The following is a 14,686-nucleotide window of genomic DNA, read 5'->3' as shown; positions in this document are numbered from 1 at the left end:
ACTGCCTCCCTAGCAGGAATAATTCTCAGCATTTACTTCCTCGCTCGCATGATGTACTGCTCTGTACTTCTACCTAAATATTATATGTACTTCCCATTACTGCTACCTTTGTACTTCCCGTAATTCTCCACCCAGGAGGTCAAAATTTCATTCAATCTCCTCGTCGCCCGTCGGAGTAAAAAGAATGCCACATAATGCCACGATGAAGAGAAGTACATTTTTACCCTCGCACCTCTCGCTGGAGAAGGAGCTCGTGCTTGTGCTCGACGTTGGAACCAGTAATAACCCCGCACCCGTAGAATACTAGTTTCGTACTGCTCTACAATAGTTTTTTTGTATTACTCGAAATGATTAAATTGTATTGCTCGTAAATTATTTAACATAAGTTAGTTTCCTTCGACATGTATCTTGTACTTCTTGGGAATATCAGTTTCGTACTTCTTGATCTTATAGGATTTGTACTTCTCAATTACACAATTTTTATTAAGGCTAGTTTTGCATTTTTTTATCTGCACTGCTGCTTCAAGATATTCTATACTGCTACTCTTCACTACAGAGAACCTTTTTTGCACTTCCCTAAGCTTGCTAATTCCACAGCTCCAAGTAGCAGCTGCAAAAGCTGAGTACCAAATTATCATAAAGGACATCCTGTACTGCTACTTCAAACTACTCGGTACTTATGTCAGTGTAACTATGGTACTGCCTCCCTATCAGGAATAATTCTGAGCAGGTACTTCCTCGCTCGCATGTTGTACTGCTCTGTATTTCTACCTAAATATTGTATGTACTTCCAATTACTGCTACCTTTGTACTTCCCGTCGAACACCTCGATGGTAGGGATACACAGGCTACTACCAGTCTATTTCGCCGCCGCTCGAGCTAATCCGCTACGGCGGGGCGCGCCTCCGCCCGGCGCCCCGTACCGCCGCCATCCATGGAGATCTCCCTGGACGCGCTGCTGGGTGTGCAGAGGCACGAGCAGGACCTGGCCTACCGCTCGCGCAGGGCATCTCGGGGCTGCTCCTCCACCTCCACATGCAGACGCCGCAGTTCCCGTGGCCCGCCCTGCCGCTCAAGCTCCTCCCCTTCGACATCGAACTCCCCGCCGCCCCCTTAGCGGTCGGCGTCGACCTCCCGGCCGTGGCCGTCACGTCCTTCGTGGAGATCGGTGGCTGGCTCGGGCAGGCCGGGTCCGACCTCGGCGCCTCCATCGGTGGCGCCGTGCAGAAGCTGTCGCGACAGCTTCCCGCGCCGTTCCGCGCGCGGCGCCGGAAGTGGGAGGGGGCCGCCGCGCCGCCGACGCCCGCGGCGGCGGTGGACGAGGGGGAATCGGGGCTCGCCGCGGAGAGGGCTGCCGAGGGCGGGGTAGCCTTGGAGGGCATCGGGGAAGGAGGCTCGGGTCGGGTCGGGTCGGGTCGGGTCGGTCTCCGATTCAAAACTACCTTATATAGGGGCTTGCCTATTATAGAATATTATTCTATAATCACTTGTAGAATAGACCCACCCTATATATATATATATATATATATATATATATATATATTCCGATCACAAACTGAACTTCCCAAGTAACGCGTCTAACCTTCCCTGAGTACTATGTTGAACTTCAGCTAAAAAATGTCCAAATGAGGCTTGCGATATACGGTTGGAAAGCTATGGACACGACTATCATGACCCAAGTTGAATTTTTGGCAAAATATAAGCGGTTTAAGAGCAGTTTTGAAAACCGTTTTTTCCTTCATACAAAAAATGTGAATCGTATTTTTGATCGCATTTCTAAACTGTTTATTGGAATGAGGCAAATAATATGGCGTTGGAAAGCTGCTGCAAAACCGCTCCTTCCACATGTTGATAGTTTTCTGTAATTCCATATGGTTAAAGAGTAATATGGAAAATCATTAATTTTTCGAAAGTGAACAGCCAAGTTCGTATTTTCGATGGCATTTCTAAATGGCTAATCCAATTGAGGCAAACAATATGGCCTTGGAAAGCTTATGAAAATGCGCTACTTTTCATGTTGAAAGTTTTTTTCTAATTTTGAACGGTTCAAAAGAAATTTAGAAAATGATACAAGTTCTAGCGAATTTGTATTTTTGAGCTAATTTTTGAACTGTAAGTCCGAATGCAGCAAATGTTATGGCGTTGGAAAGCTTGAGAAAATGCGAAACTTTTTCATATCTATTATTTCTCCCAATTCCTTACGGCTTTAAGTCTATTTTAAAAATGGCTAAAAATGTTTTTTGGACGTAATTTCTACAAACTTTATCGGAATGGGGCAAATAATATACCCTTGAAAATCTACAAAAAATGCGAACTTTTTTATGTTGATGGTTTTCTCTGATTCCTAGACGTTTTCAAGTAATTTTGAAAACAACGAGATCATGCGTTCTGCCTTTGTCGCGAAACAGATTCTCCAAAAATGCATCGCGTGAAGAACTTGAACTGTTTGGTATATCTACCTGAACTTCACTCTGTTTTTCACGCGCTTTTTTTATCGTAGCTCTCCATCCACGCACCGAAATTGAGCAACTGATATACAGATGGAAAGCTGGTGTAAACACGCAATTTTCCCGTGTTGATCATTTTTTCATACTCGCGACGGTTTTAAAAGTTTTTCTTCTGAAATTCATTTAGTGTAGTAGTTGAACTTCCTGCTTCACGCTCTTACTTCTAGCTCACATAAACATGACATGCCGCCTGGCGAACCACCACTGGGCCATGCCAACAGTAGTGAGTGTGCAGCCAGTTCCTGCCCCCGGCTACTTCCCTGGAGCGCAGTGTGACGTGCACGTATGCATCAAGCACGCCCAGCAAATACATTGATCATGGAGTGCAACTTTACTGACGGTGATGGCGACCATGGTCGATGGAAGAAGGACAAGTGGCACGATCTTAAGGAGCCGTCATGCTGGTGTATAACAATGCGGACTGCAACAACCCCATTTCATATGGCCTGGAGGTAGCAACAACAGCGGTCATTGGAGACGTGGCAGAAGGGTTGTTCGCAGCGGGAGAAGGGTGGTGCGGGGACGTCGTCCGAGTCTGCACACAAAGAAATGTTCAGAGAAGCGTTGCAACTTACTGTATGCATGATGAGATAAAAAATGTTCTAGTCTAATACTTCACAACTTCCAAATGAAAGCAGAGTTCTTGCTGCAACTTACCTCATGGAAAATCACAAGATCCTAGATCCCATGTCTTCTTTCTTTATCATCTCTGAACTTCAGATTAGTACATTTTCATTTGTTCTAACAAGTTGTACAAGCTTAAGATAGTAGCTAGGAGAGTAGGAGAACAGCTAAGATAGGTGAGACACAGAGATGTTCTAACACACACATAGCACTGGATAGGGATGGCAATGGGCAGGGTATGGGCGGGTACAACCTCTTTTTACCCAAACCCATACCCACAAAAAATTTCTATACCCACCTATTTCAATACTCATGGGTATAAATTGGCACCCATGCCCATACCCATTGGGTATTGTATACCCAATGGGTATCCAGTGGGTACAATATATAGCATTTAATTTTTTTAAAGGTAAAGAAATGAATTTAAAATTCAAGTTATAATGGGCGAGTAGTGTAGCACTTGCATGGTCTCCTACAGTGGGTGGCCTCTTCGAGGCATCAAGGGAGTATGAGCCCCGGTTGGTGGAAGCCCGACGCAGTGGGAGGTGGTGGTGGGAATGGGGCATCACTGGATCGAGAGTTGGACATGAGTCTGGTAGCGAAGACTTGAGATTTCATCTGTTTGAGGAGTCACATAGGACGTAGGATGGTGAGAAGGTGATTACGGGCCTATGAGATATAGTCGGTTGAGGAATATGAGACTTAGGGTGGGCCACAAGAGTTCGAGGTTGACCCCACATGTCATAAGAGTTATTCTCATTTATTAATTTTTCTAGGTATCCATTGGTTCACCCATGGGCATAATTTCATACACATACCTTACCCATCTATTTTATAGGTATGGATACCCATTACCCATGGGTACAAAATCTCTCCAAGTCCTACCCATGCCCATTGCTTTCAGGTAGGGTACCAGCGGGTACCCATACCCATGGGCAAAACTGCCATCCCTAGCACTGGAAGTGAGCAGTAACATTCTTTTCATCAATTAAGGCATTGATGAAAACGATGGACAACACTTATTCGATAACCAGTGATGTCAAGAGAGTGTCGGTGTTCCAGAAAATATAAACATACTTTTGACCTTCTTGAACAATTTCTTTTGACCTTCAGTCGTTTTTTCATTCCAACAAGTGAGCGAACTTGACAACAGTATATAATGCTCGTTTTTTGCAGTTGAACTGATGCATCTGGCAAAGCTGGCCTGCAACAGTGGCAAGTTTTTTAGAGGATAAACACAAACAAATGTGATGCAACTGGAGTTTTGCTGCAGACAGCTGAGTTCTGCTATAGACACTATAGACACAAACAACATTAGCTTATGTAGGCCAAAGGTATCAACCAGCAAGACACAAAGACACATCAGCTGGGCAATGGTGGTTTCAAGGAGTTGAGTGTGCTTTGCACTGAAATACAAAACTACACAAAACAGTTTCTTTTGAGGCATTAACACCGACACTTTGAAGTGCATCTTACAGTGCCATTGGTCCTCGCCGGTGGCCGCTTCACCACTGCTACACCACCCACCTTTTGGTCCCCAGAAGTTTTCAGAGAGAAGCACACTTGTAGCCTTAAAATGACTAGGCGCACAAAAATGTTCAGAGAAAAATGTTTGGAGACAATGAACAGCCATATCCTGAACACATGTAGATGAAAGTTCACAGAAAAATACCATCACCGTTCTCCTTCTCTATTGGCAGCAGTACAATGCACAAATTAAATAAAGCATAAGTGAAAATCTAGTTGTTCCCGATAGCCTCCATGGCTCGTCCATGGAGCTCTTGCGCACGCATAGTTGGTAGTGGGAACAACTCATGAAACACAAGGCTTGAAACATAAAAGAGAGTACGAACTAGCATGAACTAGCACAAACATGTATGAAAAGTCCATCGTGATCTATGAACATGCAAAGCATTCTCTGAAGTTTTTCTTCCCGTGTTATATCTGAACTTCAATTTCAAACTCACACCAAATGGAAGAGAACAAGACAGCAGGATCCATGGGAAGGCTGAGGTGCTGAAGAACACAAAAATGGTTTCATTGTGTACATGGCTCCAAAAGAAGAAGAAACAAGTGCACATGCGCACTGTAACAGAGTGCAAAGGGCTACACTTGCCTACTTACCTCATATTGATGTGTAAGTTTGTCTGTACGTATATGCCGATGAATGATTCAGTTAACTCAGCTGCTCACTGCACTTTATATGGCAGAACACACCTAATGGAGGGACATGCAATGCAAGGACTCATACAATCACACTTGAACTTTTACTGTTAGGGCATGGCCAATGCTCCAGCATGGACTAGTGCCCCAGCTGCCACGTCTGTCTTAACAAGCCCAACTCAAGGAAAGGTGTTGCCTGCAGACCAAAGGTGATGCTTGCAGAAGAGCCAGCCTCCTCATGTGAAAAGCAAAGAGAGAGAAGAGAAAAGAGGAGTATGCACGAAAAAAGCAAGAGAAGACCCGGTGTGCTTGACGTAGGAAAGAAACAGAGTCACTGCAAAATCTGGACCACAGACTAGTGCCTCCATTGCCCAGAATATTGTAAGACGGTGGTTTCATTCCTTCAGGCTTGCGTGGATTCGTTGGGGCATACGCATGGTGATGCCTCCGCTGTACATGCCCTTAGAGACCTCAGCTAGCAACGCAAGTACTCCATCTGAACATGCACCTGACGCCATAACTGAACTTTTTATACAGTAATGCTTGAACGTCTCAGCGAGACAGCTAGCTGAACTTTGATCAGCGTTAATGGTCGGCGTCCCGCACACACCACGCTAGCACAAACGACCCCGATCCACGGAAAGGTAGCTAGCCGATGAGAAGTGATGGTCAGTGTGACGTCGCAGGAGGAAGCCGTCGGCGGCGTCACAGGCCAGGGTTGGGCTACAGTGGCTGCTCGCAGGAGAGCTATGTCTGCGACGAGGTGAGCAAAAGGTTGGGATCCAGCTTACCTCGTGCGTCACTAGTGAACGACTGCAGCTAAACCCGTTGGACTGCGATGGAGGGTGGAGCTGAAGGATGCGTCCACAGTGACGGGCATCGCCGGTTCATTGTGAGGCTGGGAGTAAGTGATGGGCGCGTTGCCGGGAGCCGGGCAGAGCCAGGAGGAAGCGGGCAAGGTGGGTCGCCGGCGCGCTGGGGCAGGCGACGGCAGTGGCGCAGAGGGGCACGCGGCGACAGCATGCTGGAGCAGGCGATGGGGGCGGGGCGCAGGGGCAGGTGGCGGGGGTGACGCGTAGGGGCACGACAGATGGGGGCGGGGCGCAGGGGCAGGTGGCGGGGGTGACGCGTAGGGGCACGACAGATGGGGGCGGAGCCAGGCTTCGGCCGTGGATGGTCGATGGAGGTGGTGGATCGGACAGTGGTGGTCTTGCACGGCGGCGGCGGGAAGACGGTGGGCGGCAGAGGGAGGATGGTAAGTAGGCAGTAATGGGAGATGGTGGTGTGCGCCGTCAGCGTCGCGCGGGATCCAGAGCCAGTCTGCGGCGCGCGGGATCCAGGGCCTGCGGTGGCGCACTGGGCAGGGGCTGTTGGCGGCGTCGGGAGGACATGGGGCAGAGGCTGTTGGCGAGGGTGGGGGCGCGTGGGCATCACTAGGTCGCTGGCGCCTGGTGTTCCGAGGAGCGGCGGCGCGCGGGGTCACCGGCGGCGGGGCAGGTGATTGGCAGCGATGGGATCAGGGGGAAGGAGGTGGGGCAGTTCGTGGTCGTGGCATCGTGGATGTCTTTTTTCTTTTTTGTGCGTGCCGGTTCGTGGAGTTCGGGAACATCCTCGTGCGCCCTATATAGAGAAGCTGTGATCCGAATAATTATTCTAATCCTGGGAGTAGTATATATATATATATATATATATAGGGAAAATAGATTCTACCACCTAGTGGTAGTTACCACCTAAGAATCCACCGTTCATCCCATGTGCCGATCTAAGCGTGCTAGATGACCAACAGAATCCTAACGGGTTAGATGAGGTTTCACCCGTTTAGTACTAATTCGTTAATTACTTTATTTTATGGTTAACCACAGCTATCTGGTCGTGAGCTTATCCAAAAAACTGACTGCAATTTTCTCCACGTAAAAATAGCTTTCTCTGTATGTTCTTGTTACCAACAACAAGCAATTTTTCCTCTATCTAGCGATCTGCCTCAAGGCTGCGTCCCGCACAGGCTGGACACGGGGGATCGGCCTCGTCGTGAGTATCACCAGCTGGAGACAGGGGACCGGCGTCGTCGTGTGCCACCACCCGACTCTCTCTCTCTCTCTCTCTCTCCATGGATGTTTCCACGTCCAGAATTTTTGTCATGTCGCCGCTATAGATCCATGTTGTTGCCATAGATCGGAAGCAAGTGAGTGCCGCGTGGCACCATCCGCCGTCTCGGCCGGCAGGACGTCGCTAGCTGACTCAGGTTTGATACCACTTCCACCACAGGTTCCAATGTTTCGTTGCTTGCTTTCTGAAGTTTGAACTTTGATCTGCTTTATTTAGATGATGAATAGGCTATAAGCATCGTCTGGGAGTAGCCTGTTGAGGCGAGCACCCGCGAGTGATTGACACCGTTGATGACGGCTCAGGGTTAATTAGACGCAGCGACGTACGACGACTGCATGATGACGGCGGCGGATGTCACCGAGGTGAGCAATGCAACGACCACACATTACCACTGGAAAAAAGATCTACGTGAGCAAACACATATGGAAAGAAATATGGTGCATGATGGATCCTGATGATAACGCCTCTACATGCATGAAACTCCAATACTACATACTACTTTTTTCCACGTACTTCCATACGTTCTTTTCACATAGTAGTGCATATATATACTACTACATTTACACGATACTATTTTCTAATGCTACTTCACAATTTTCATTTTATAAATACTCTATTTTTTGTGGCACAACGACTAACACTACTTGGCCTCAATGTGCAGGTGCAACGGCGGCTAACGGGAGACTCCGTGACTGTTCTAGCATGACGGCGGCCATGATGACATGCGGTTTACGCAGCGGACAGGATAGCGCTCCAGCAGCAAGACAACGGTGTAGCAGCAGTCGCGCGACGTAGTATGACAAATGGTCGACGGGTGATTACTCTAGTGCGGCGGCTGCTACAAAGTATGGCTGTATAGGATCTGCTCGGACAACAAACTCCATTGTGAAATGAGTGTAGATAATCGTTCAACCTGAGCTCGAAGAGACAGTTGAGCCATGGATAAAATTGTATTGTTCCAGTCAACTGTGCGATATATACTAAATGTTTTGTACTCACAGATATACTCCATACTACCTACTTAATTATACTCCATACTACCTAATTTATGAAGATACACACCACGTATTTCATACTCCATACTCCACATACATCATACTCCATACTCCATACTCCACTTCATACTCCATACTCCATACACCACATACTTCATACTCCATACTCTACACTTCAAAATAATATATGATAAACTCGATACTTCATACACCAAAAAATATTACTCCATACTGCAAAAAAAAACTAGTGTATAGTCCCCATACTGCAATAAAAGGTTTATATACACACACTTATTTTCCATGAGTGATATTCAATACTTTTATAAGTAAATATGCATTCCCTGTACTGTAATTAGTATATTATTCTTAAATATACATACATACAATTCCACTAAAAAAATAATAGGCCCATAGGCCAAACAAGAGTATTCGTACATACTGTAAAACATAATCATATATATTCTACCTGGAGTATATACCTAAGATTAGGACATATGCACGTACATGCATGTAAGGAGGAGTATGTGGCTAGTGGCTATCATTATAGATTCTACTCGATTCATACATGCATGCATGCATGCAATTAGCCGGCCAGCAACTCGTGAGGTTTGTTGCAACAGAACCGCTATCTAATTTTTTTAACTAATTTAAATAGTTGATTAATTAGGTGAGCCATATCGGATCCTTTTGGAACCCGGTGACCCGTTTGTTCGCTGCTAGGGTGGGACACGTGGAGGGCTATTGCTTAGGGGGTAACTACCACTGCTTGTAGATAAAATTTGTCCTATATATGTATATATGGAAAATCCATCCTACCATCCGGTGGTAGTTATCCCACATGTCTCATATACTACCATGTGGTACTATATATACTACTCCCTCCGTCCGAAAATACTTGTCGGAGAAATGCATAAAAATGAATGTATCTAAAACTAAAATACATATAGATACATCCATTCCTCCGACGAGTATTTCCGGATGGAGGGAGTATTTTATTATTTTAAATATGTTCATATACTATATCTAAGATATTTCAAAGCAAGTTACATGAAAATATTGCATACGAGCCCATAGTTTTTGTTATATTTGTAAAATACGTACATATTTGTACGTAAAAATAAGCATATTCAAAAAATGGTACATACTACCTAAAAATTAGTATATATATACTACCTAATCATTGTTATATACTACATACTACACGTACATATTTTCGGTTCCGAGAGATACTACATACAACATACAAACGCAAGTGGTGGTAACTACCACTGCTTGTAGGAAACATTTGTCCTATATATATATATATATATATATATATATATATATATATATATATATATATATATATATATATATGGTGGGACTATTTAGGAACCCCTTTTAGAGTTCCTAAATAAGCTTATTTAGAAACCACCCCCACTCCTACCTGTTTCTTTTCCCGAAGGGAGCGAGCTCGTGTTCGGTGAACTACCCCACCGGCGCGCCACCGCCACCCATCCCCGCTGACGCGCCGCTGCCCTAATCCCGAAGGGTGCGAGGGAGCGAGCTCCACCTTCCCTGTCGGGCGCCACGCCACGAAATTGTCGATGGGATCCACCTTCCTCTCTCCACCTCCCACTGACAGTGCCGCCAATCCATGAGATCCAGTCCTGGCGCCCTCCTCTATTCATCGCCTTGCCTTGGGACCCGTCAAGATCCATGGCATAGGATCCTGACCACCACCGCCACGAGTCATGGGGAGATCCTCCCTCGGCTTCTGCGGCACCGGCGAGATCCTCCCCAGCTTATACGGCAGTGGCCTTCTCCTCCCATGGTGGCCTGAGGAGGAGGCTCCACCTACCCTGGTTCCGCTCCACCACCACGACTTGCATAGCTAGATCACCGCACGGGCTGCCATCAGGCGACCACCTCTCTGCTCCACCGCGGGGGCTCACCGTTCCCCATGTGTGTGCTCCCTGTTGACCATGGGCCTGTTATCACCTTCCCCGACCTGCCACACCACCTCCATGGGAACCACGTCAGCGACCACGAGTAGCAATTCGACCATGGGGGCAGTTAGCAGAGAGGAATGGAGCTGCATCTCCAAGGCAGGTCATGAGGTGCGCGAGACGAAGGAGACGGGCACAACCAGAAGCGACTATTCCGCTTCTCTAATACGCGCATCGAAGGACAACGCTGCCAGCGCGCCCGTCCAGCTCCCCTCCTCCTCTACATCGTCCAACCTCCCTGCCAATGTTCTCCTCTTGTTCTTCCCTCGGCAGCAGTTAAGTTCAGCCATGGTGGAAGTTAGAAAAAGAGATTGTGCAGTTGTGCGTGCACACACGTCCGGCGCCACTAGTTGCTTCCTACCTCCAGTAGCTCCCGTACGGTACCAGAAGCATGGGCGTTGTCCGGTCAGATCCATGTACAGCAAGCGCCACACCACCCCGCTGCGGCTCCAACGAAAGTCTCATGTTCATTCTGGCTGCGAGCGAAGGTAGTAGTTAGCGAACTGTATCAGTTTGCTTTCAAAAACTGTAGAAGTTGAGTTATTAATCTATAACGCAGTGACTCCCCACCACCCATCTTTTTGCAATTGAAACATGAAATAAGACAGGTTCACTCGAAAAACCCAAGCAGTTAGCTGCACATCTCCATGGATTTCAACAGTTGCTGTTAACTTCGACCGACGTGGCAGGTAACCCCGATATTCATTGCAGTTATGGTGACCACGGCAAAAAAATGAATTAGAAAAAAATGAAAAAAGTTTGGCCATTTAAAAAAATCATCCACAGTGGCAGTTAACATCGGCCGTCGTGGTAGTTAACTTCAGCATTCATGACAGTTAGCATGACCCCGATAAGAAAGAACAAAATATTTTTTTTGGTGTCTTCGCTCTCGGCAGTTAGCTATTTCAGGCCCCGCAGTTAGTTCGACCCGAGAAAAAATATAAAAGGAAAAAATAGTGTCTTCAGTCTGGCAGTTAACTTGATGTTAAATGCCACAATGCCCGGTAGTTAGCTATTTCAGTCCCGGCAGTTAGCATCACCCGTACGAAAAATGAATGAAAGAAAAAAGTATTTGCAGCTCCGATAGTTAACATCGGCCAGCGTGGTAGTTAACTTCGGCATTCGTGACAGTTAGCGTGACCCTGACAAGAAAGAACGAAATATTTTTTTAGTGTCTTCGCTGTCGGCAGTTAACTTGGTGTTAACTGCCGCATCCCCATGCAGTTAGCTATTTCAGGCCCCGCGGTTAGTTCGATCCGAGAAAAAATATAAAAGAAAAAAAATAGTGTCTTTAGTCTGGCAGTTAACTTGATGTTAATTGCCGCAATGCTCGGTAGTTAGCTATTTTGGTCCCGGCAGTTAGCCTCACCCGTACAAAAAATGAATGAAAGAAAAAAAGGTATTTGCATCTCCGGCAGTTAGCTTGCTTAACATAGTGCAATTAGCTATTCCGCTTGAACAGTTAGCGTCTACTATAGCAATTCAGAAAAAATGACGAAAGTGACATTAGTTTTTTTCAAAACTGCTCTTAAACCGTATCGAAACTGAAAAAGTGTTATATATACCAAAGTTCAGGCTAATCGATAGATTTCCAAGGGTATATCATACGCATCATTCTGACAAAATTTCTTTCACAAAAACACCGAAAACACATTTGAAGAATTTTTAGTTTTTTATATTTTGTTTAAAAACTGTAAGGATTTTGGGAAAACGATCAATATGGATTTTTTTGCTCCTATTCAATAGCTATCCAACGATATATTATTTTCATCATTCCGATAAACGGTTCAAAATTTACGATAAAAAAATTGTGCGAAAAAACGATGCGAGTAAAAGTCCGCACGGCAGTTAACTAGAATATGAGGCACAGTTAGCTTATCTGTTTTTGGTCAGTTAGGAATGGTTCCTGAATAGCCTATTCAGGCATGGGTTGCAGAATAGCTGGGATGTATATATATATATATATATATATATATATATATATATATATATATATATATATATATGGCTTCTGCACAACATCTCCATCATCATTATCAGTACATCCTACGCAGGTGAGTTAGGACGCACTTGATCCTAGAAAGGTATCTATCCTTCAAACTAACAACATTGCATGATATCCAACAAAAGAGGGTCATGCTACAGCAGCAAGATATATGGCTCAGTCTAGATATCAGTACGGATCAAGTTGTGCATATTTGCTGTTTGCATGAACCACATCGTCGGATGTCAGGTTTGCAAAAGCCATTCATCTCATGGAAGCTTGATGCCTTTCACAAACTGAAGATTATCTGGCAATAAGCTATGTCGACGAATCTCTGGATATGGTGATTCATGAAACCCATGGTACGATGTGTAAACATAGTTCCCCCTGGTGAATGGAAGTTGCATAGCATGGTAATCATCGCCGGTGATATGATCGACGATTGGTTGGATGATCAGATAATTGAGCCCGAGGAACATGGAGTGGTTGCCGAGGCTGTAAACCCGCCTCTAGTTGAATACGCCTGGCCCAACGGAGCTGGGATCTTTCTCGAACATGAAGCAGCCATAGCCATCACAATCACGAATGCCCCAGGCATTGTACTACATGTGGTTTGATGAAATGGTTTGGTCAATTTGGTACGTGCGAATGAGCATCAAATGACCGCCGTTAGTTGAACGAGCGATAAACCACCACTCATTGAATGGTATGATTCCAGGTCTTGGAATCATGAAGGCCAGCACATTTCCGACTGCTGCAACAAATCAAATTGGAGACCAAAAGGACAAAAATATACAATCATGTTCAGAGTTTGTGTGGAATTAAGATTATTATAATAGTGACACATATGATAGACAGAGAATTGCAATGTCATGGTCATAATCATACCCCAAGTTAAAAATAAATAAGCCAATGGCTTTCATGTCTAGCAATATGTCATGGTTAAAACATCATGTAACAATGAGAGGAAAACAGCTATGACGGGGCCTACTCATATTCTACCATAGCACTTACTATTGTTCTCATATCAACTCTAAACAATAACATGCGTGGTTATAAAAATCTTGGAAATGAGAGTAACATATAGAAATCATGAGGTTATACTCATAATATCTATTCTACTCATTAGATGTCAATTGTTCTCATACCAACTCTAACAATAACATGTGTGGTCGTAAAAATCTAGGAAATGAGAGGAACATATAACAATGATGTGGTTATAGACATACTATCTATTCTAAATTTGTAACAATCAACATGCAGTCATATTCATAAGGTAAAGATGAGATGAGATAGAACAATTACACGACGATAGATTCCACCAGTATAGGCAACCAATCTGTGCGTCGATCGTGTACACGATGCTAGCGTGCATTATAGATCAGACATAAATGGAAGCTCAATAGGATTGATGATGATCCATAACCATGTAAGGCAACCGGATTCCAGATAGACTAATCCCATGTCGAACAAGGCAATGAGCTTGTAATCCATGTAGTCTTCTGATGGTGTGGGCACTTCGTAGATTACAAACTTCAGCAAACAGAGGTCGCACCAAAAGCTCAACGCGTCTCGTGCGTAATAGGCAGGAGTGTCTGGTGGGCTACGAGGCTCGATGGTGGCAGTATCCAATGATGGAAGGATGATCTCTCGCTGGGTGTAGATATCCACGAGATGCCACGGACTACCGGGTTGGTGGTTGAGGACGATCCAGTTGGCCTTCATGCCCGCCCAATAGTGGCCGCACATGAAGGACAGGTGGACGGGTAGTGGTAGCATGTCAAAGGGCACCACGACAACCTCCGTAGGATTGTCAAGTCAGTGTCTAGGCCACCTGCGAGGATCGGGCATCAGCAAGAAGGGTGTCTTGAAAAGGGTCGGCCTGTTGCAGACGAGTAGACGGTACAAGGACACCGAGCATGCGGCCAGATAGACGGTGCTGAGCAGGTCCATACGATTACAGATATGCTCCAAGAGAACATCATGGAGGGAATTCCAATCGTGGCTCTACGTGTCAGTCGGTTCTACCATAGGGTTTTTTAGGGCGCAGAGTGATTGGGGGTTTTTGGTGCCTGCGAGCGAGTGGGGAAGTGGATTCGGGTGGGCGAGTGAAGAAGATGGCGTGTGTGGCTGAGCAGTAAGCAGGGGGGATATGGTACGTGCGAGCTACCAAGGAAGATGGCGGGGGCGAGTGAGGAGTGAGCGGGGGGAAATGGTGTGCGGCCGACGATGGGGAAGAGGGGAGGAAGAAGAAGAGAGGAAAAGAAGAGGGAAAGACGGGGAAGAAAGTGCATTAAAGCTCAATTCTACTAGTACTAC

The 14,686-nt window shown here is 45.7% G+C and overlaps 1 long non-coding RNA gene and 1 pseudogene across 1 annotated transcript; both read left to right on the top strand.

The window, feature by feature from the left end:
- Positions 1-934: 934 nt before the first annotated feature.
- LOC123157905 (uncharacterized) lies at positions 935-2,823 on the top strand (annotated as a pseudogene).
- Positions 2,824-7,221: 4,398 nt separating this feature from the next.
- On the top strand, positions 7,222-8,209 carry LOC123156065 (uncharacterized). Its single transcript, XR_006477822.1, has 3 exons — positions 7,222-7,536; positions 7,617-7,762; positions 8,062-8,209. It is a non-coding gene; the product is annotated as an uncharacterized lncRNA (long non-coding RNA).
- Positions 8,210-14,686: the final 6,477 nt, after the last annotated feature.

Source organism: Triticum aestivum, chromosome 7B, assembly GCF_018294505.1.
Source record: "Triticum aestivum cultivar Chinese Spring chromosome 7B, IWGSC CS RefSeq v2.1, whole genome shotgun sequence".
NCBI classification, from domain to species: domain Eukaryota; kingdom Viridiplantae; phylum Streptophyta; class Magnoliopsida; order Poales; family Poaceae; genus Triticum; species Triticum aestivum.
This window is presented reverse-complemented; position numbering and strand designations above follow the sequence as displayed.